Below are 23,746 nucleotides of genomic sequence, written 5' to 3' on the forward strand. Positions count from 1 at the left end.
TCACAGGGCCCAGAGAGGGTTCCACACAGGGCCCAAGGGCACACACAGGAGGATGCTCCCTGCAGGGCCCACTGTGGGATGGTGAGCTGGAGCTGGAACTTGGGGGGGCACCCGTGGCTGGCAGAGCATCAAGGTACAACTTGGTGGACGCTCACAAAGAAGTATCTGTGCCCCAGTGCAGCTGGAAGCACCAGACCCAGTGCAGCAACACACAGCAGAGAACTGAATGCCAACAGTATGATTTATGCAAGTCACACAGCTCTCTACATACTCCACAGGGCCATACGCACATTTCCTGACACAGCCCCAGAACAAGTGCTCGATGTGGGGAGGGGAAACAAAGTGGGGATCCCGGATGAAAGGAAATGGATATAAATCAAAAAGACAGGTGGACCTTGCCAGGCCCCCATGGTGACAATGGCCCAGGACCCAGGAGTGAGATGAGCTCCACTCGCCACCCTAGAGACCTGAGAGACTAACAAGTGAAGAGGACCCTGGACCGTCATTTTCCTAGGAGCAGATCTAGTGGGTGTGGCAGTTGTGAGATTAGCCCTCCCTCTGATCCGTGTTAGTTCCAAAGATGAGGGAACTTCGGGGCTGGACTCTGAAACTGGGTGATCCCAGTTGCGAGTGGGGACTGGTGGCTCCCTGGCTCCTTCTGGAGACCCCCAAAGATGGGTCCCTAGGCTAGCAGACCCCTGTGCCTCCCCCAACCACCCCAGTCAGAGCCCTGGAAGCTTGCCGCAGGGTCTGGGCCAGCTTTCCTGGCAGTGGCCTAATGTATACTGACTAAAAGCTTGGACTAAATGACGTATCCATATTGGCTCACTAATTGTGACAAGTGCCACACGAATGCAGGACATACATTAGTAATCACAGGGGAAATGGGGGTGCTGGGCACAGGCGAACTCTCCACACAGTCTTTGAAGATTTTCCTGTGAATCTACAACTGGTCTAAAGTTAAGTTTCTTTCTTTTAAAGTCCAGGAAGATCCCTGGACCACCTATTTCATCCTATTTCTCAGCCTGAGTTTCAGGGGACAGAAGCTCAAGGAGGTAGGTGGCTTCCCGTAGACTTCATTCCTTTGAAAGGAGCCCATGGAAGCATCTCTGCAAAGGTCTCGTGGCAGAAGATAACTAAATCTGACGTACATACATCAGAATCAAAAGACCAGACTTCTACAACTTTCTCTGGGGAGGGGGCACAATCTGGCAGTACCTACTAAAATCTGAAACCAGAATCCTGTCATCTTGCAAATCTACTTCCCAGCACCCACCTTTTACATGTGCCCAGGGAGACCAGAACAAGGATGCCAGCTGCTGCACTGCTGCACAACCTGAAAACAGCCCAAATGACCACCAGTGGGGAAATGCCCCATCAAATCAGGTGAAGTGACAGCGTGGCTATGAGCCAGCAGTTTACATGAATGACAGATCTATGTGGAAAGATCCTCAAGGCATCTGAGTTGAATGCTGATGCCTACAGTATAATGGCATTTATATAATTACTTTAAAAGACCCATCCATCAACAGATAAATAACTAAACAAAATGTGGTCCATGAACACAATGGAATGTTATTTGGCCATGAAAAGGAATGAAGTACTGATGCATGCTACAACATGGATGGGCTTTGAAAACATCACACTAAATGAAAGCTGGGCCCAAAGTCCACATATTGTATGATTCCACTGATAATGAAGTGTTGAGAACAGCCAAGTCCATAGAGACAAAAAGTAAAGTCATGTTTATCAGGGCCTGGGGGGAAGGAGGAATGGGAAGCAACTGCTAATGGGTCCAGGTTTCTGTTGGGGTTGATGAAAATATTCTGGAATTAGATAGTGGTGATGGTTACACAACATCGTAAATGTACTAAAACCCGCGTTGTACACTTCAAAGGGTTAATTACGTAGTATATGAGTTCTCTCTCAAGGAAAATATGATGGCATGAGTGAACATGAGTGTGAAACTGGGAATGTAGAGGTGGCAGCCAATTTTGAGGTACAATTACCAGGATGCAGCAGCCAATGTGATTTGGAGACAGGGAAAAGAGTGTGAAGGGGCAAGGTGATAGGAGAGGACCTGGAAGTTTCCAGCTCAGGGCTCCCCGGTAATGCATTTCACTAGATCCTTGGGGATCTGAGTACCACTAGGGAAGGCTTTCCCTGTATACATTAGGCCACTGCCAGGAAAGCTGGCCCAGACCCTGCGGCAAGCTTCCAGGGCTCTGACTGGGGTGGTTGGGGGAGGCACAGGGGTCTGCTAGCCTAGGGACCCATCTTTGGGGGTCTCCAGAAGGAGCCAGGGAGCTACTAGTCCCCACTCGCAACTGGGATCACCCAGTTCCAGAGTCCAGCCCCGAAGTTCCCTCACCTTTGGAACTAACACGGATCAGAGGGAGGGCTAATCTCACAGCTGCCACACCCACTAGATCGGGACAGGGAAGACCACAGCTCTGAAAAATCACACTTCCCCTCCACAGGAAGGCAAGACTGGGGCCCCAGCCAAGGGCCTACCTGCAACTTGGTCAAAGGCAAAGCTCTGGGGCCAAGGGTACCCAAACCCCAGCTCTGTCACTCACTACCTACATGACCTTGGACACGTTCCATGCCTCTTCCAGAACCTCTGTTTCCTCCTTTATGAGGCTAATTGCTCTACTTACCAAGGCTCCTGGGAGGACAAAACGAGATCGTGGATGTGAACATGCCTGGTGTGCAGGGCCCCTCTATCCAGTAAAGTTAGCCCTCGCCACCTCCACTGGCTCCTTTCCTGCAAGTTGAGAGGTGCTCAGTCCTCCCCGGCCCCTGCCACCTGAGAAATGTCCAAGCCTCCCCAGCCCCTGCTGCCCCGCAGCTACTGCTCTCTCTACCCTGCCCCTCACAGGCAGGAAGAGTAGGGACTCCGACCCATGCCCTCGGGCTGGCCTCCCTCTACCACCCACCAGCTCCATCCGTCAACCCCAGAACCCTCCTCAGCACGGTGAGGGGAAACCTGAGGCAGGGCTCCCTGCTCTCCGAGTTGTCCCACCTTAGCCTCTCTTTCTTCTGATGGCCCTTCTTCCCCTGGCTCCTGGCTGGCCTCCCTTCCTCAGCCTTAAACAATGCTATTACCCCTGCCTGCCTCCCTTCCTCCCCACCTCGGCCTCACCTCCGTCCCCCACCCACACCCCCTGGCTGATGTGGTCCAGGCCCATGATTTGGTTTCCACCTCACATGACACCTCCAAACTCATGTCTCCAGCCCTCCCCACATCAGCAATCATCTTACCTGTGAACTCAGCCACTCATGAGACTCAGTTTCCTCACGGACGTAATGAGGCTAACAACCCCCACACAACCCGGGGCTGCTGTAGGGACCCAGTACCCTGCACGCAGTGGGGGCTTAGTATTGGTGGGTCTAACTCCAAAGCTTTCACAGAATGTACTGTGTGACCCTCTGCAGTCCTTCCTCTGTATCCCTCTAGTTCTCCATCTCTTACATCAGGACTGGCCCTGCTCCACTGTCCCCACAGAGCATGCATGGTACGAAAACCAAACATACCCAGAAGTGCTTGGAAAGTAAAAGGGCTCTGAAAGTGTTTCCATTCTCTCAATATTGGCAGGTTATTCCACTGGCTTGACGCTCTTTCCCTGTGTCCTTGATTAAGTCCAACTCCCAGCCTCTCTGCTGATGGGGAAGACAGGCAGTCTTCCCTTTGGGGCTTCTCACTGCAGCTAGGAGGCTCCAGAAGCAGCTGGTATCTTGGTAGCAGGTGCTGTGCTCAGTGTCCCACATCCTCCAGCATATCCCAGAATGCTCTCCTGACTACCTCTGCCCAGTGGATATTATCCCAGTCCTTATGGGGCATGACTAGGCTAAGAGAGGGACAGTCACAGCCCCGGCATGAAAGGACACACTCTAGAATGACTCCAGAGTCCCTTGCTGGCTCACCAGGATGTCTCTGTGTGGGACTAAAGCAAAGCTTCTCCTTGCCTTCCCCAGACCAGGTTCCCCTAAACCATCACCGTCTGAGCAAGTGGAACCACCAGTTACTGCTGTGCAGGCTGGAACTTTGGGTGTTATGTTACCCTTGACTCCTTCCCCTCACCACCCACATCCAACCCCTCAATGAAGCCAGTCAGTTCAACTGGAAAATCTTGAGTCCAGCCATTTCTTTCATGCCCACTGCCACCATCACCTGTCCTGGTCCTTTAAGCACTCTGTACATACTTTGCTCTCTAGTTAATTTCCATTTTGTTTCTATCTCATATCCATATTTAATTCTCATATCAACGGCCTGCGTGCTGTCATGTCTTCTCTAGCAGGCTTCCTCTGGATCTTGCCAAGGCGCTCCACTGATTCCACGGGAGTGACCCTTTAGAGTGCCCAAATCTCTGCCAGTACACAGCCAGCCAAGGAGATGCGCTCTTGCCCGCCCAGCATTACCGCCACCTGCCACCTCTGCTCAGGCCCTCTCTTTGCCCTGCTCAATCAAGAGCTATTCTACAACCTTGCACTAAAGACAGAGGAAAGCAATCAGACTCCCTCCTTGAGAAATTCTTTAAAAATAACTATCCACAGAAGGAAGTAGATGTAAAAAAGAGAAATCTTTCCAATATGTTTGTATCTTTGGCCTTTGGGAAAGGGGAGGAAAGGGAGGGAAGGGATGGCTGACTGTGTAGGTTGTTCTCATTCCCGCTGCTGGTGAGGCATTTGATTTTGTAAGTATTAATCAAAATCACTCTTGATTATAGCAAAAACAACCTTTGCTATAATTTTAATGCAATTAACTGGAATATATGGTAATTCTGAGCAATCTTGCTCTTAAGATCAAAGAACAGCCTGCCAGGAAACATACGGATAAAGCTTTAAGATCAAAATTTGCATAATTAGGTCTCTTCCCCACTCCAGCCGCCCCACCCCCGGCTTCTCTGGCTATGGGAAGTTGTACTGGAAGAAGCTGCTTAGAGCAAGCAGGCCTACAACCTTGGGCGGGCACCCTGTGCTTCCCTTTCAGGCTGGAATGTTCCTTCCTCAAAGGCTGTCCATGTTGCTACAGCACATCGCTGGTAGCCTAACAGACAGCAAAAACAGCTGCACAAAGTATAGAGGGCAGAGGCTTTGACTCACACTTTTAATTAGAGGCAGCTTGGGAAATTGCTTCGCCGCTGTTTTCTGCAGCGCAAATGTGCCCATCCCACTCTGAAGAAGTACCAGACTCTACTTCTGAAAAGATAATCTAAGCAACACATCAAACCTCAGAACTACAGCTTTCATTTATGAAACATGTTTTAATGCCTGGTCACAACAGATGCCCTTTCACATACCTCCGCGGCCCAGGCACGGTGCCACCAGAAAGGTCCCACCTCCTGCGCCCCTCTAACAGGGACTGGGACAGCCAGAGTCACTGCCTCACCCGACCTCACCCCTTTCCGACCAGCCCTAGCGCCCCTCACCCACTGGGGGAGCCTGCATTGCTCCAGGAGAGAAGAAAAGCAGCCAGCAGTTACCTCCTGAGGCGGCACCAGTCATACATCTGATGTGCAGGCTGGGGGCTAAGGATTCCCGGGACCCAGGAAATGAATACCCTTGCCTGGCCTTCCTTGCTCGTCTCCTACAGAATTTTTCCATTCAATCCCACCCAGAAAAAGATCTTTAACATTTAAAATCATGTAAAATGTCAACTGTCCCATTTCCTCTTAAATAAGTTATTCTAGGATGTGCAGTAAAGTTTAGGCTGAAAGGTTAATATTCCTTTATAAGAAGGTTTGGAGGAAACAAATCATTGTTTTTGTTCTTTGCTGTCTTAAAAAGAAGGGCAGGGAAAAAGGCAAAACGCAAGAGAATAACTGTCTTTTTACAGAGACCTTCAAGATAACATGCCAGATCATTAAAACTCTCAGATCATTAAAACTCTGCCCTGACCTCCTGCTCCAGAAGTGGACCAAGCACATTTACAATCCCCGTCTCCTGAACACCCCAAGAAATGTCAGAAAAGGAGAACACTGGTGAGCACATTCAGAAAAGCATGGGGAGCAGGCAGGGGTGGGCAATCCAAAGATAAACTTCCAGAACAATAACTACAACAGAGCTAGAGGAGCCGAATACCCCCAAACATTGGCGAAGGCACAGGAAACAGGAACCCTCACACAGTGTAGGTGGAAGTGGAAAATGGTACCACCACTTTTGAAAGTAGTTTCTTAAACAGTTAAAAATATTCATACTTGATGAGTCAGCAACTCCATCCAAGGTCTTCACCCAAGAAAAACGAACACATGACCACAAAAAGCCGTGTACACGTTCCCAGCAGCTTGATTTGTAATAGTACAAAACTGGAAACAATGCAAATGTCTGTGCACAGGTGAATGGATGTGTGAAATACCCATATAATGGAGACTATTCAGCAATAAGGAACTACTGATACATGCTGTACCATGAATGAACCTTGAAAATGTTGTGCTGCACGAAAATAACCAGGCACCAAAGAATATGGTACGGCTTCACTTCAGCGAAATTCTAGGAGACACACAACTAACCTGTGGTGTAACAATCAGACCAGCGGAGGCTCAGGGCAGGTGGGGGAGGCTGGGAGGTGATGAAAGGGGACCTTCTGGGGCGATAATGTTCAGTCTTGATACGCATTTGTCAAAACTGCTCCAACTCAAGGATCTTAATGCCTTAGCAGTTTGCTGTATATAAACTATACCTCAATAAAAAAAAATCTAAGAACCTTACTAGAACCCAGGGCACACAAACTTTTAAATGCTAACAAAGAACACTACTGAAAATCTTAATATCTGAGCATTCTCTTCTGTGTAAATTACACCTCAGTAAAAAAAGATACTTAAGAAGTACAGAACTAAGTGAAGAAAAAATTTAAAGCACTAGTGAAGAACACAAAGGAAGACCTGCACACCTGAAAAGACCTACGAGGTTGTGGTGAGGAGGATGTGACATTGTAAAGATGTCCTGTAAAAGTTAACACTGGGAGAGCTGACATGCTTCCAATAACAAGAGAAAATGGGGGAAGGAGCTAGGCTCAGGAGCACACCCTCTGGCCAGGTGTGGAGGTGGTGGAGGGGTGGAACGGGGGCGCTGAGAAAGGGGCTGAGGGACCATACAGACCTGCAGCACTCCTCGGCCTCCCACACTGCCCCTCGCTGCAGAGAAGCTGGGGATCTCCCCCTAAGCAGCTGAGCAAGCTGGTGAGTAGGCACTGGCAGCCCAAGCAGGCCTGGGAGGTAGAAGAGGACCCAGTTCAGGCTGTGCTCTGCCTACTCGCTGGCAGGCTCCCCACCCACAGCCCGGTTGTACAGCACCCTCCCATCCTCCTGGACTGCAGCCCGCCTCCCAGCCCAGGGAGAGGAAATCCCAGCCGGGTCTCCACCAGGCAGACACTGAGAATTTGGGGGGAAATCCAGCAACCTCCATCCAACAAATGGTTATTGAGGTGCACGACGAGTGCCCAGCTCTGCTCTCAGCTGTGGAAAATATCTGTGAACAGGCAGTACATGTAGTGCCTGCAGAATTCTAGTGGCAGCAGTCTCTGTGAAATGGAATATTATTTGGCCATAAAAATGAGTGAAGGACTGAGCCATGAAACAACCTGGATGAGCCTTGAAAACCTTATGCTAAGTTAAAGAAGCTGGATACAAAAGGCCACATACTGCATGATCCCACTTACATGAAACTTCTCAAATAGGTACATGCATAGATACAGAAAGCAGATTAGTGGGTGCTAGGGCTGAGGCGAGAAGAAAACATGGTATGATTGCTAATGGGGACAGGGTTTCCTTCTGGGGTGATGAAAAGGTCTTGGAACTAGACAGATGATCACACAACTCTGGGAATGTCCTATGTGCCACTGAACTGTACACTTTCAAGGGGGGAATCCTATGGTGTGTGAATTATATCTTTTTTAAAAAGCCATTAAGAAAAAACTGCATTTCAAGATGGTATGTTCAGAGAGAAGCCAGAGCAAAGGTGATTCTAGCCAGACTGCAGGGAGAGGCCAGCTGCCAGCTCCTGCTCCACCTAAAACCAGGGCTGGTCTGCATCCTGGGGAGTGGGAACGCAGTGAGAGGGAGGAAGTGCCCAGTGCACGTGGAAGCATAGGGCAGGCGGCTTGTTCACTATAAATGCACCTGACCTCTACCCGGAGTCTGAGCCTAACCACCCAAACACCAACAGGCATCCTTCCAGGGACCAGAGTGTCTTGCTTGAACACAACAGAAGTGTTCCAACCCGGCTGCTTGCAATTCGGATTTCTACAAATCCAATACTGTTTTCAACCACCTAAGGAGCTTCCATTTAAAGGAAATCCTTCAGTGAGCACTTTTCATAGGCTTAGAGAACCAGAAAGTGAGCACAGGACTATTGAGTCACCAAACACCGAAGAACAACCAGGGACTTGGGGATTAAGATAAACAGAATTCTTGACCTCAGTCCAGTGGCAGAGACATTTAAACGAACGAGGTTATGAGAGCTCCTGTGTCAGGTGCCATGCAGTCACAGCAGCGGACACCAGCCCTGCTGGGCAGGCTCCAGGGCTGGGTGGCAGCCGAGTTTGGTTGGGAAAGGTGAGCAGAGGGACAGGATTTGGGGCAGCCAAGCCATATAGGTGCAGGAGCCTGCCACTCTTAGAGGGCAGGGGAAACCAGCAAGGAGGAAGGAAATGGGGAGGGCTGGAACGGTGTGTGTGGCAGGGAACGGAAAATGCCAAAGAGGGCACATTCGAAAGGCCAGACAGGAAGTGGGGAGGGGGGCAGTATGGATAGTAATGGAGAGGGGATGCAGGGGAAGGAAGAGTGTGAGGATGATCTACACGTGGCCCTCGGCAAATGGGGCCAAAATGGTGATACCACCCATCCAGCTGGGGAGCACAGGTGAGAGGCCAGCTTGGGGGAGAAATGCCATGCCCAGGTTTGCACATGGCAGACTCATCCTTCCGACCCTTCCACTGGATCTGACAACCCTGAGTAACCTTCCTGGAAGCACTTTGCCCTGAATCTCCAGGACATTTTCCTCCTCTGGTTCTTGTCCTCTTACTTCTCATTCTCCTTTGCTGATCCTCCTTTGTCTAGCCCTTCATTTTGGTGTTCCCCCAATGGCTATCTGTCATGCTCACCCACTGCCCTGGAGCGATCCCGTCTGTTCTGATGATTTCTGCTCCTACTGCTCCCCTCAGCCCCCCAATCCAAATCCCCACACTCAAAACGGCTCTGAGCTCCAGCCCCAGTGCTTGCTCTCCGAAACCTCTTCCTCTGTGACCGATCAGCCTGAGATCTGTTGAAATGCTTCGTGTTCACTGTCAACCCTTCCCTCCCTTGGCCTCTCCTTTTTGGAATCATTATTTTTAATCACCTCTTGCTTGACTGTTTTCTATTATTAAGTAGATGTCTCCAGGAGGGTTCCTCAGTGACATGTAGCTCCTAAAGCATTACATTTTTAACGATAGATTCACACAGTTTTAAGAGACATCCCTCATACACTTTGGTCACTTTCCCCCAAACCTCATATTACACCTCTTTTTCCCCCTCAGCTGCTCTTAGCCCCTGAAAGCCTCGATTCTGTTCATCCCTATAATGATATTTGTCAAGATCATCATACAAATGTTGTACCGAGACTGGCTTCTTTCACATAGTAAAATGCATCTGAGATTTATCCAGGTTGGTACGCTTATCAATAGTTTGTTCCTTTTTATTTCTTAGTACTAAGTAGTGCCTGAGGTGCATGTATGACAGTTGACCCATTCACTCATCAAAGGGTTGTTTAGAGCTAGTATCCACATTTGTGTTCAGGAAGCCTTACATTTTCCAGAATGCCTTTGTGTTCTCTCTCCGTAAGAATGAAAACTTGGATTAGACACTTTCCACCTCAAAGCGAGAGGCAGAGGTATTGTTGCCCCAGTGTCCTCTGGCATCCAGTACTGTCATGAAGGGTAAAGTGCACCTGACTTCTCCTCTAAGAGGTGACTGCTGCCTAGGTTTCTTTTAAAAACAGTCACCAAAGGGGTGGGAGGTGGGGAGAAAGAGAGAGAAAGAGAGAGAGAGAGAGAGAGAGAGAGAGAGAGAGAGAGAGAGAGAGAGAGAGAGAAGAGAGATCACTCACTAATGTAATCAAGAAAAAAAGAAAACAGATTCACTTTCTCATTCCTAATTTGTGTACTACAAAGGAAATCAACATAAGACAAAAAGCCTTTACAACTCTTGCTCATGAATACGAAAATCCACCTTCATTCACTGATTTTTTTTTCTTTTACTGACAAGTACTATGTTCCCTACCTTGTAGATCATGCGGATACAGCAGTGAACAACACAGACCAAAAAAAAAAAAATTCCTGCCTTTTTGAAGTTTATATTCAGCTGGATTAAATGGCTATTATTTTACAACTACATAAATTTTCAAAACTTAGTCAAGAGAGAGAAAACCTAAATACAGCAAACACCATGAGGAAAAATGTGAAACCTGTCAGTGAACTACCCCTTTAAAACAATCAACTAGCTCAATCCATAGGAGACTTCAATCTTCAGAAAACAGAGCATTTCTCTACAGTTCAAATTTCTGGGGCAGAGAAATGAGAAAAACTTCCCACTTCTTTTAATGGCACCTGGAAAAGGTAGCACAGAAAAAGTACACTACAAATAGACTCACAGACACTAAGAAGAGACTAGTGCTTCTTAGTGGGTGGGTGGGTGAAACTGGTAAACTGGTAAAAGGGATAAAGAGGCACACAATCTCAATCATAATATAAATTAGTCACGGGGATGAAAGTACAGCACAGAGAATATAGTCAATGGTTCTGTAACATCTTTCAATGTTGATAGTAACTATACTGGTTAGGGTTAGGGTGGGCATTTAATAACTCAGTAAACTCTTGAATCACTATGTCGTACAATTGAAACCAATACTGAGTATCAACTATACTTACATAGTAATAAAGTATACTACAACCAATCCCACTTTTGAATGTTGATATAAAAATCATAAATATGACATTGGTCTTAGCAATGAATTTTTGGATGACTCCAAAAGCAAAAACAAACAAGTGGGACCTTATCAAATTAAAAAACTTCTGTACAGCAAAGAACACCATCAACAAAATGAAAAGGCAGCCTACTGAATGGAAGAAAATATTTGCAAATCACACATCTATCTGGTCAGGGGTTAATACTCAAAATATATGAAGAGCTCAACTCAATAGGAAAAAAAAATCTGATTTTAAAATGGACAGAGGATCTAAGACATTTTTCCAAAGAAGACATCCAGACGGCCAACAGGCACATGAAAAGATGCTCAACATCACAAATTATCAGGGAAATGCAAATCAAAACCACAGTGAGATATCACCTCACACCAGTCAGAATGGCTTCTATCCCAAAGACAAGAAGTGTTGGCGGGGATGTGGAGGAGAAACACTTGTACACTGTTGAGTGTACATTTGTAAATACAAACTGGAACAGCCACTATGGAAAGCAGTATGGAGGGTCCTCAAATGATTAAAAACAAATACCATATGACCTAGGTATGCCACTTCTGGGTATTTAGCCCAAATAAATGAAAAACGATAAGCATGCTTATGTTTATTGTGGCACTATTTACAATAGCCAAGATATGGAAACCTAAGCATCCATCAATGGATGAATAAAGATGTGATACACATACACACAGGAATATTATCCATCTTGCCATTTGCGACAACACGGATACACCTTGAGGGTATTATGCTAAGTGAAATAAGTCAGAGAAAGACAAATACCACATGACTTCACTCACTTATATGTGGCATCTAAGAAGCAAAACAAGTGAACTAAACTAAACTCAGATACAGAGAACAGACTGATGATTATTAGAGGGGAAAGGGTGTGGGGGATGGGCAAAATGGGTGAAGGGGGTCAACTGTTTGGTGACTGATGATAACTACTTATTGTACACCTGAAACTATACTAATTTCACCTCAAAAAAAAAACCACTGCATAAAGTATACACAAATGGAACCCAGTCAGGAATTCAAAAAGAACACATCCAAAAAACAGTGGGCTTGCCAAGGACCACCTGGGTGCTAAGAAGGGACTTAGTGATATGATTTACTACACTAGTGGATTAGAAGGAGGCAGACAGAGCCTGGGAGATGTCAAACCACCACTTGATAAAATCTACTGACTGATTTTTAAAAAGCTAAATCCTTAGTAAAAGAGGAGTGAGGATTTATCCTTAACATGATAAAACTATATCACAGACCAAAGTCATGAACAAGCAAGGTGGCCTCTTAGGCAGCACTATTATTTAACATAGTCCCAGGTGTGCTAGTCAGCAGGATCCGATAAAATGACAAAGGAAAGAAAATACTGGAAAAGAGGCAAGGCCATCACTATTTGCAGATTATAGGATTATATACCTGGAAATGCTGAGAAGATCAAGCAAAAAAAATGAAAAATAAAAAGACTGTTTGGGAAGGTGGCTGGTAATAAAAAATATATACAAAAATCAGTAGCTCTTGTGGTACATATACACAATGGAATATTATTCAGCTATAAGAAGAAAACAAATCCTGCCATTTGCAGCAACATGGATGGAGCTAGAGGGTATTATGCTCAGTGAAATAAGCCAGGTGGAGAAAGACAAGTGCCAAATGATTTCACTCTTCTGTGGAGTATAAGAACAAAGAAAAACTGAAGGAACAAAACAGCAGCAGACTCACAGAACCCAAGAATGGACTAACAGTTACCAAAGGGAAAGGGACTGGGCAGGAGGGTGGGAAGGGAGGGATGGTGGGGGAGAAAGAGGGCATTACGATTAGCATGTATAATGTGGGGGGGGGGGCACAGGGAGGGCTGTGCAACACAGAGAAGACAAGTAGTGATTCTACAGCATCTTACTGTGCTGATGGACAGTGACTGCAATGGGGCCTGTTGGGGGGACTTGGTGATGGGGGGAGTCTAGTAAACATAATGTTCCTCATGTAATTGTAGATTAATGATACCAAAAAAAAAATCAGTAGCTCTCTAGGACACCAACAATCATCACTTAGGAAATTTAATGGAAAAAAATATTCCATTTACCACAGGAATATATACTGCAAGCACTTGAGAATAGGTCTAACAAGAATGTGAAGTAAATACATGAAGTTATAAAACACAAAAGAACACAGAACTAAATAGAAACCTTGTGTTTGGATGGGACACAGACACAAAATCAGCTCTCCAAAAAAAAAAAAAAATCAACCTACCTAATCAATGTAATTCCAATCAAAATCCCAATGGACTTTAACTTGAAAATTTGACCCTAAAATACATATGGATGCAATGCATGGGGAAATAGGAAGTTTCACAAAAAGTAATCTAAGCTTTCTCAGGTTTTAAAATTTTTGCAATTTTTCAATCAGAGCAACATCTGAATACATTTCTTAAAAAATTGCAGCACATGAATAACTCAGCTGCAATCACTGACTGTGTTTATAGATGTCAATGTCAAAAGCCTCTGGAGCCCACTATTTGGATGTCACTAGTCTAGACATTTCGCATCCCCAAGCCTGTTATCAGTTCCATGCCCTGCTACTCCCATTGCCTGTTCTCTATCAAACTAATTCAAGAGGCTCCCTGTATGCATCTTGCCAACTAACTTTACAGTAAGGAGAGTCACCTCTTCCTTCCAATCCCACTGCCCAGGAAGGTAGCCAATGCTGATCATTTGGGACCTGCTACTTCAATAATCACCTGAAGACATATTTACCCTGGGGGCCTTAGTAAAACCTTTCAGTAGACCAGTGGGGCAAATAACAAAAGCCACATTCTAGTTTGATTGAGAAACCAATTTTTGGCTTGAGCTCCTGCCCCAACAGACCTACAAAGCCTGCCAGGCAGTCCTTTACTATATACTTCCTGTTCTCCTGGGGGCCTTCAATGGTCTCCTCCTTTCCCACCTGGCTCAGTCCCAGCCCCACCACGGCAGACACAGGAGCCAGCACCAGCAATTCCCATTACAACGTTCTGTTCTCTCCCCTACCGACCCCCAACATTGAAGAGGATCCCACTCTCTAATCCTGCTGGGCTGGGAGCTCCTTGAAGAAAGGTTAGTGGCTAAGTCCTCTCTGATGGCCCAGCCCCAAGCAAGTGCCTGGCACACAAGCAGCACCCAACACTTCCCAGAGGGAACTGACCACGCCAAGCACTCCCCCCACCAGCTGGGGTATATTCTGCAGTAGGACCACAGCACAGCGGCAGGTCTCACATCCCCACCTTGACTGACACTGGCACAGCTGCCAGCACAGGGTGCATGATTCCAGCTGGACCCTTGTGGTGCCTTGGCAAACCATGTTTTCTTAATTGGCTCCCATTGTCACCCCTTCCAACTCTCTAGCTGGCTTCCCACATTCTCAGCACAAGACCTCATCTTCCTCTCCACAGAAAAGCCTGAGTATCGGGCAGGGCTGCTCCACACCGCACCTCGGCCACTGTGTGTGTGTGTACGTAACAGTAACAAGAGTTGACATGAATTGAGCACTAAGGTTCAGACCTCTTTCCCACCTATCCCTGCCACCCTGTAGTTAGGCTACATTATCCTCAGCCAAGTATTTTGTATGAAGATATTTATTAAAATGTAATTTATAACAGCAAAGACCTAGAGTCCACCTCAATATCCATCGAAAATCACATTCAAAACAATTTTCCTTATATACAACATAAGGTTACATGTTTCTAGTAATGGCAGGATACATTGTTTGGACTAACTTCCCAATTAAAAACAATTTAAATGGTTGATTTTAAAATCATCCCCTGAAAAGTACTTTAGAACTGACAAGATGGTCAAAACAACCATGATAGAACCTATGTGACAGCAGGAAATCTGGATAGGTGGGAGCCCATGCACACCCAGCTGTCTGCCCTGAAGGTATCTGCCCATCTGGATGAACTCTGACTATTAGTTTTAACAACCCTCCAAAGGCAGGCAAAAGGGACTGAAGCCCAGGCCAGTGGCCATCTAAACTGAGTAATTAAAAAAAAATTATTCCAACATTAAATGGAGACCCTAAAAAGGGTTATACCCTTGGGGTAAGGATGACTCAGGAACAAACCTGCCCTAATTCAACCTCCAAAGGACTGCAAGGAAAGCTGCCTTGGCTCTGGAGAAACAAGGGGAAAAGATCATGAACCACTTTCAGGTGGTCCCAGGATGACATCCCAAGATGCCTGTCAAAAATCAAACTAATCTTGTTGCAAGAAGGCACATTTATCCTACACTTCAAAAAATCCCCACATTTCAAGGACAATGAACAATACACAGCCAAAAATAGCCAAGCACAAGAGGAAATAAAGCACTATGAGAACCATAAAAAAAAAGTAGAAAAATGAGTCAAGACTTGGCCGGGCAATTCATAAAAGAAACCAAATTGGACAGTATATATATGGAAAGATGCTCAACCTCACTAGTAAGCAGAGAGATGTAAATCAATCCATAATATAAAATTATAAACCCGCCAGTAGCTAAAATAATACTAAAGTCTGACAACACCAAGTGTTAGTGAGGCTGTTGCATAACAGAAACTCTTACACATTGCTGTGTGAAAGTTAGTGAAGAGAACCTCACAGACATGGCTCTGGGAAGCCTGCAGGAGGAGCTCTCGCACCCACCACTACTCGTCAGCGGCAGACCTCACTGGAAGATCGATGGACGCGTACAACTCATACCATGTCAACTACTTTACTCCCCAGAAGGAAAGCAGGTTTCTGCCTCCCCTGGCAACAGCCCAGACAATGAGGGACTGTCACAACTCAGTCAATAAGAAGTCACAATACATGGGACTCCCAGTTTACACAGGAGGCCTTTTTGCTTAAATAGCCCTCCCAACTCAGCCCTTTTCCCTCTATAAAAGGGTATTCCTCTCCTTTGATCTCTGGACTTGCCTGCTGTTTTACCATAGTTTGTATGCCCCAAATTGCAATTCTCTGCTATTCCTGAGTAAGCCCATTTTTGCTGGTAAAATAACTGAACTGACAGTTTTATTGGTAAGGTTAACAGATGATAGCAAGATGAGTACAATCACTGTGGAAGACAGTGTGGCATTGCTTGTTAAGATTAAAGTTACAAATATAGAATAACCCAGAAATGTCACTCTTAGAACAGCAATTTTCAAACTTTTTGGTCTTAGGACTCTATATACTAAAAAAATGAGACTTTCAAAGAGCTTGTGCTTAAGCTGGTTATATCCATTGATATGTATATTAAAACTTAAACCTGAGAAATTTTTTAAACACAGGAAGATACAAGTGCACATTCTATTAGCCATCAGAGCAAAGATAGCACATGTCGCATCAACTCTGGAAAACTCCTCTACACTCATGAGAAAAGGAGAGTGTAAGAGGCAATTAACAACTTAGTGTTATGAAAATATCTGCATCTTGTGGACCCTGTGAAAAGGTCTCAGGGGCCCTTCAAGTTTGAGTTTGAGAGTCAGTGCCCCCAGAGGAACTTGTGCACACTGGCATAATTATTCTCATGGCTATATCATGCTTCCTGGTTTCAAATTATACTACAAAGCTATGGTAATAAAAACAGTATGATACTGACACAAAATAGACACACAGATCAATAGAACAGAGAGCCCAGAAAAAACTTACACTTACATGGTTAATCTATGAAGGAGGCAAGAATATTCAATGGGGAAAAGAGTCTCTTCAATAAATGGTGTTGGGAAACTGGACAGTCACATGCAAAAGAATGAAACTGGATCACTGTCTTGTATCATACAAAGAATAGAAGACTTGAAACCATAAAACTCCCGGCATTAGCAATTTTTTTCTGGATATGTCTCCACAAAAACAAACAAGTGGGACTATATCAAACTAAAAAGTTTCTGTACAGCAAAGGAAACCAACACAAAAAGACAATCTACTGTATGGGAGAACATATTTACAAATGATGTACCTGATAAGGAACTAATATCCAAACTATACAAAGAACTCATACAACTCAATACCAAAAAAAACAACCTGATTAAGAACAGGCAGAGGACCTGAAGAGATATTCTTTTAACAAGGGTGTTGTCAACATTTCTCAACTTGATTCCTGATGACAGTTTTTCACTTTATACTTATTTAAAAGCCTTGCACACTTCTGTGTATTTCACAATAAAGGGGAAAATCTATATACATAGTTCAATACCAATAGTGTGAAATATGTATTTCTGCAGAGAAAAAACAGACCATATTCCAATATGTTACCAGTGGTTAACCCTGGGTTATGGGGGTTTGCATTTTTCCTTTACATTTTCCCACATTTCCCCAGTTTACCACAAAGAACAGAGATTAAACTTGTAACCATATGAACACCTGGGATTGTCAGACTTTATCATTTTTAGCCTACTGGATGGTATGTAATTTTATATTATAGTTTAATTTGCATGTCTCCAATTACTAATGAGATTGAACATCTTTTCATATATTTGTTGTCCAATTTGATTTCTTCTTTTATGAAATGCTTGGTCAAGTCTCTGGCTCATTTTTCTATTCTTTTTCACTGGTTCTCAGAAAGAAAAATCACAAGATGTATTTAAAAAGACAAGGTTCCATCTAAAAGTGAGACTAATAAGGACCAACACAAAATAGATGGCAGGGGCCACCTGTGGAAATCTATGCAGAAACCAGCTCCCTGGAGAGATTGGCAACATACCTGATCTACCAAGGATGAGCTCAAAGCTTGCCAAGGAGCCTAGAACCGGACTGACACCAACCCACAAAGACTGGCTGTGATCTGATTTACTCCAAGATGTGTATCCTGAGGCAATGTGACAATGACAGAAAACCTTAGTGACTCATAAGGAATAACTGAAACTGGAATTACAAAGAATATGTCTTGTCTATATAGCAGGTCTCAAGCTGGGGCAATTCTGCCCCTAGGGGACATTGGGCAATGTCTGAAGTCATTCTGGGGTGGCATGACCTGGGCGGGGTACTACTGGTATCTAGTGAATAGAGGCCAGGGACGCTGCCGAACACCTTACAACGTACAGGCTGGCCCCCCACCTGATGAACTTGCCCACCTCAAATGTCAGTAGTGCTGTGGTTGAGAAATTGTTCAGCAGCCTCTACCCAGGACAGAAAGTGTCCAACCGTCCATGCTCTTCAAGTAGAAATAAAGGTGGAGAAAGATCCCCAGGCCGCCCTGCCTTGATGGGGTGCCGGCCACTGTGCTCTCCAGAGGCAGCCTCCCCCCATGGAGAAAGCCTCTGCAAATAAAACCAGATCAAGCTCACAGGATATCAGTGCTGGAAGGACCCTCAGAGCCAGCTAGTCCTTCCCACTCTCCGGAGAGACAACCCAACTGACAGCCGATGACAGCAGCATGGCATCAACGGAGGAGGCAGCCAAGGAGCTAAGCTAAGCATCCACCAGCACAATTACAAACATGCACAATGGCGATTATTTCACAAAGAACAAGGTAAGTCAGAAAAGGCATGGTGATCAAGCTACAAGCAGTTCATACCTCCACAGAGGATGGAGCATTTCATCTGGACCTTGAAACCTCAGTGGATTGTGTGGCAGTTCTAGCTAAACTGTGGCTAAAAATTCTTTGACATTTTCCCAGTAAAAGATGTACGTTCTCATCTTGAATCTGGACTATCCTTAAGTGACTCAGCCTACAGAATGCAGTGGAAGTAATAGTGCATGACTTCCGACGCTAGGTCATGAAAGGCTATGCACTAGGTATAGACCCCCATGGAACTGAAAACTGGTGTTCAAACCAAGATGCATACACAAATGTTCATAGCTCAATAGCCAAAGGGTAAAAACAGCTCAAATGTCCAACAGCTGATCAACAGACAAGCAAAGTGAGATACATCCAGCCTCTAAATGTGAAAAAGCCACTGGGACATTACGAGAACATGGGGCTGGAGACAACCAGCAGATGGGGGTCAAGGGAAGTCACGATGGAGCCCCTGCTGGTGGATCTGAGGAGATGGCAGGCCAGAGCTCAGCACAGCCCTGCTCCTCCGTGAGGGAGCAGCATTGAGTCAGAACCCATGCAGGGCCCTGCAAGTGAAAGAGCAGAATAAGGCCTGCACCTGCCCTCGGGGAGCTTACAGTTTTTAACAGGGGGCGAAGGGTGTGAGGGTCTTGCAAGGCAGACAGCATTGCAGCCACAAGGGAATCCTAGTGCTTCCTTCCCAACCCACATGACCATTACTATGTACAGTTGCTTCCGCGTCTGTCTAGGCCAAGTTCCTTGAGGACAGGTTTTCACAGCACCTTAGACCAAAAATACTTAACAGTCTTGTTTACTAAGCAGTTAGTACCAACCAATTCAACAGTGGTAGCTTGTGCGGCACTGGACAGAGGCTGCTGTGTTTCCTTGAAAATTAAAAATATCTGTGGCACCACCATGACTTTACTGCCACTTTAAGCTCGCTGCATGTCCCAGGGCACCTGTGTGCACAATTGGGACCCAGGGGTTTAGCCATAGGAGGCGGAAGCAAAACACTCGAAGGTGGGAATCCTTACATTTATTGCCCCAGCCCCAGCCCCAAAGGCTGCCATGGGCCCCTCTACGGGCAGAGGACTGCCCTCTGCCATGCCCTAGCTACTCGGGGTTCCAGGGCACCCCTCCCCTTGAACCCCAGGGTGGCAAACACCCCATGTTGCTTCAGCACCCAAGGGATTTCACTACCCCTTGTTGATCTATCTCCATTAACCGTGCCCATATCCTGTAAATAGCCCTTTGATTTCCCAGTGTGCCATCCATTTCCTGCTACATCCCTGTGCCAGGTATTGTTCTACACACTGATGACAAAGTGGACAAGAACAAAAATCCCTGCCTTCACGGAGCCCGAAGTCCAGTGGCAGAGACAGACAGTAAGCAAGGAAGCAGGTACCTAACATCAGGAGATAAGGGCTGGAAAGGAAACCTCAGCAGGCTGGGGGCAGAAGGGTTTTGGGGGTTCTATCTCAGGTAGGGACATCAGGGATATCTGGGGTGGCACCTGAGAAGTGAGGGGGACACCTTAGAGGGAAGGGCAAACTCAAAGGTCCCCAAGGGGGTGCTTAGCCTGTTGGAGGTGAGCAGGGGAGGGAGCTGAGGGCAGAGGAGAAGGCTCCACCCTGTTGGGACTTGTGGGCCACAGTGGGGGGTTGGATTTTATTTTCCTTCCAACAGTAAGCCAGGGGGCGGTGGGGCCTGGGGGTTCTAAGCTGAGCGATGTGCACTTAGGTTTCTAAAAACTTGTCTGGGGGCTGTGCGGGGACTGGACTGCAGGGGGCAGGGGCAAACTCTGGATGCCTGCTGGGAGGTCACTGCAGGGGCTCCAGTGAGAGGGGACAGTAGCCCAGTCAAGGGAGGTAGCCAGGGAATTGGTGGGCAGAGGCGAGCGTGACTGATTCTACGAGTGGTCACATCTCGGTCTGTTGACAGATCAGATGTGGGGCCTGAAAGCCCTGGAGGAGTGGCCAGAGCCATGAGCAGGATGGATTCCCAGAAAGGCGGAGGAGCAGGTGTGGAGGGGAGGAGCAGAAGCTCAAGTTTGCACAGGGACCTTTTGAGATGTTTATTAGCAGAGGCAATAGTCAAAAAACACCTGCACAGGGCAGGAACCCTTGCTTGCAGGATTCTCCTGGAGGCACAGCTGAACTGTATAAGCTCAGTGATGTAGCCAGCAGCAGGGCATCAGATGAGATGACCACATGGCGATGATGATTGTAGGAGCCTGGAGGTCGAGAGAGAAAGCTGGGGTAGAAAATGAAGAGTCACAGCATGCAGGTGGGATTTGAAGGCTTGAGACTGCTGAAAGCACCTGGGACGCAAGTGCAGGTGAAGAGCAAGGACCAAACGCTAGGTGCTCGCCCAAGCCCCGAGGTTAGGGATGAGAGCGGCCTGGGAAGGGCCTGTGCAGCATGACTTCCTGGGGCCTGGGGCAGAAAGTGCTTCCTGTGGGAGGGCCCGATGGCTGTATCAGATGACCCTTGGCTTTAGCAACACAAAAGCCATCACTGACAAGCCAGGATTAGTTTTGGGGGAGAGGTGGGAGGCATATTAACAGAAGGAAATTAATGGGAGCCCCAAACTACATGCTTACAAGGTGTGTTATGTGTGATAAGAGATTAAAACATGTTTTTTGTTGGTTTTTTTTTTTTTTTTAGGCCCTACTTTGGATTCTTGCATATTTTGAGCTGGAGTGATGGAACCAAATGAAAGAACAGTGAAAAAGTAAAAGAGGGATCACTTCTGCAAACAGCCCAGAATTCTGCAGCAAGCCAGAGGGCCATGACAGGCGACTGAATCAGAGTTGCTCCTGGGACAGTTCTTCATGAACTCATTTGGACTCTGGGTCCAGCTCACTAATTCGGGGTACACTTGGGTTCTGGGCAAGTGAAGGCTTTTGTAAAAATCAGCCTCTGAATTCTCATTAGAACAGCTTTAGACTGGTGGCCTTTCGCCTTCTGGGCCCTCCAGGGAGCCTAACTTTGCTAATGCCTTGACAATGCAAGCCTGTGTGCATTAGCAGTTAACTGGCTACTCCAGCAATCTGTAAGGCCAGCAAAGCAGAGAGCAGAAGCCTCGTGCTACAGATAAGGTAACAGCTGTCAGCCAATGGTGGGCCATGTTGCAATGCAGGCCTGGGGTTAATTCCATCATCCCAGGCTGGCTGAAGCAGCAATAAAATGTCAAAATGAACCCAGTCTGTGCCTTGGCACTATTTTGGGGGTAATGAATTGCACAGTGCAACAGTAGTTCCTGAAGAGGATACTACCCCTAATTTGGAAGTGAATCCTAAGTAAACCACCTTGCAATGCCAGCAGGATGTCGCCAAGCCTCTCCTTTAAACAGGTGCTTCTGGACCAGGGGCGCTCTTTGTAGTTGAAAATAACTACCTGAATCCCAGAGTTTTCAGAGTGATTTAAAGCCCCAACCCTTCTAGCATTGTATGAGCAGCCCTGGGTAGAAAACTAACAGGAAGAGCTCTAAACTGGTTGAAACTGGTGTGGAGGTCCAGGCCCACCCATTCCTGCTCTAGTCCTCTTCCCCACCCACCTCAGCAAAGGGAACCCACACAATCAGCTGAGGTCAGGACGCAAGAAAGATGGGCGAGCTGGGGCACACTCCACAGCAAAGGGGCAGGCATGGCCCCCTTTCAGAAACGCCGTTTGCTGGCCCCAGACTGCACCCTACTTCAAATGGCCAGCAGGACTGGGGAAGAGCAATGGGGAATGGAAAAGATCTCTTGAACGACTGCAGGGGGGCCCCACTGCAGGCCCAGACACCTCATGAAGCAGTACAAAAATCAAACCCCAGCGAAAGAAACGTAGTTGCCTTCCAGGGCCCTCAGAGGTGCTTCTAAACATTCATCGTCCCCCCAAGAATATCACTATCATCCAATTTTCTCTACTTTAAAATCCTATGAACTCAGAGCATATTGGGGACTGATCTAAAAAGACAAAAGTGAAACATAAGAGATCACAAACTAGCTTTTTCAAAGGAAGAGAACGCTAAAATCTGCCCCCTAGCTTCTTTAATTTCCTCTTGCTAAGATTTCATGGCTTAAAACAACACGTTTTTATCTTAGTTTTGCAGGTCAGAAGTCCAACACGGGTCTCAGCTAACTAAAACCAGGGTGTCACCAAGGCTCCATTTATTCCAGAGCTCTAGGGGAAATTCTGTTCCCTGGCCTTCTCCAGCTTCCAGCAGCTGCATGGGCATTACTTGGCTCATAGTCCTTTCACCTTTAGAGCCAGTGACCAGGCCAACCTTTCTCACAAGCCATTACCCTAACTCCTCTACCTCCCTCTTCCATATTTAAAGGCCCCCCGTCCTTTAATTGGCTAGGATAACTGTCTTGCCAGTGGGTTACAGCCCCCAGCAAGTTCACTATGGATTCAGTGTGACCAAAGAAAATGACAATAAAACGTTCTTGGGGTGAAAGTGTATACCCAACTTTATTTCCACTGTGGCAAGTCAATCACTAAAATCCCGTTCACTCAGTGAGTCTGCGTGCAGCAAGCCAGTCTCTGCCTCGGATCCCCTGTCCGCACAGTCGTCCCACATAGCCGTCCTCTGGGCCTCTGTCCTCGGTGCTGCCACCACTCCAGCCTCTGCTCTGCCCTCCTGCAACTGTACCATCACATGACGCGCGCGGAGCACTGGGCGGAGCTCTTTATATAGAGTCAACAGCAATGTATTGCCCACAGGTGTGCAGTGAGCTAGTCAGCCAGGACCAGGTGAGAATCCTGGCCACAGGAACTCTCATTTTATCCACAATAACCCAGGAGAATCTTATTTTAAAGCCCTCTGATTAGCAGCCTTAATCCCACTCACTACCTTAATTCTCCTTTACCATATAACCAACAATCACAGGTTCCAGAGGTTAGGGCGTGGACACTTTGGAAGGCAATTACTATTATTAGGTCTACCACAGCCTCCCACCCGCCTCCATTTAGAACACCTACCTGCATGACAGATTTTCTCACCTGTTTCTCTTCTGTGTAGGATGAGTTTCAGCTTTTACATGCAAACCAAGATTGACCAGTCAGTGGGCCTGTGAGCAAGCCTCAGGGAGAGCCATATCTGGGTTGGAGGCCAAGACCCCCTGCAGCCAGGCCTCCCCAAGCACACGCAGGGCGGCAGAGGAATCCATGCCACATGCAAAGAGTAGGCATACACACACAGGAGGAAAAGCACCAACACCACATGGTAGAAAAACCCAGAATGGAAAGTCAGTGCACCTGGAAGGTGTCTTTCCTGAACTCACAAGAAGCCAAACCAGCTCCTGCCAGTACTTCCCTCT

The 23,746-nt window shown here is 46.6% G+C and overlaps 1 protein-coding gene and 1 long non-coding RNA gene across 3 annotated transcripts in view; one reads left to right on the plus strand and one right to left on the minus strand.

Annotated features, from left to right (window-relative positions):
* The window catches only part of CD99L2 (CD99 molecule like 2), a 95,534-nt gene that overhangs the window by 66,329 nt on the left and 5,459 nt on the right, over positions 1-23,746 (minus strand). The window lies entirely within an intron of this gene.
* LOC130681926 (uncharacterized) lies at positions 20,504-21,639 on the plus strand. The gene is made up of 2 exons (XR_008995213.1): positions 20,504-20,775; positions 21,105-21,639. It is a non-coding gene; the product is annotated as an uncharacterized LOC130681926 (long non-coding RNA).

The sequence above is a fragment of the Manis pentadactyla genome, chromosome X (assembly GCF_030020395.1).
Source record: "Manis pentadactyla isolate mManPen7 chromosome X, mManPen7.hap1, whole genome shotgun sequence".
NCBI classification, from domain to species: Eukaryota; Metazoa; Chordata; class Mammalia; order Pholidota; family Manidae; genus Manis; species Manis pentadactyla.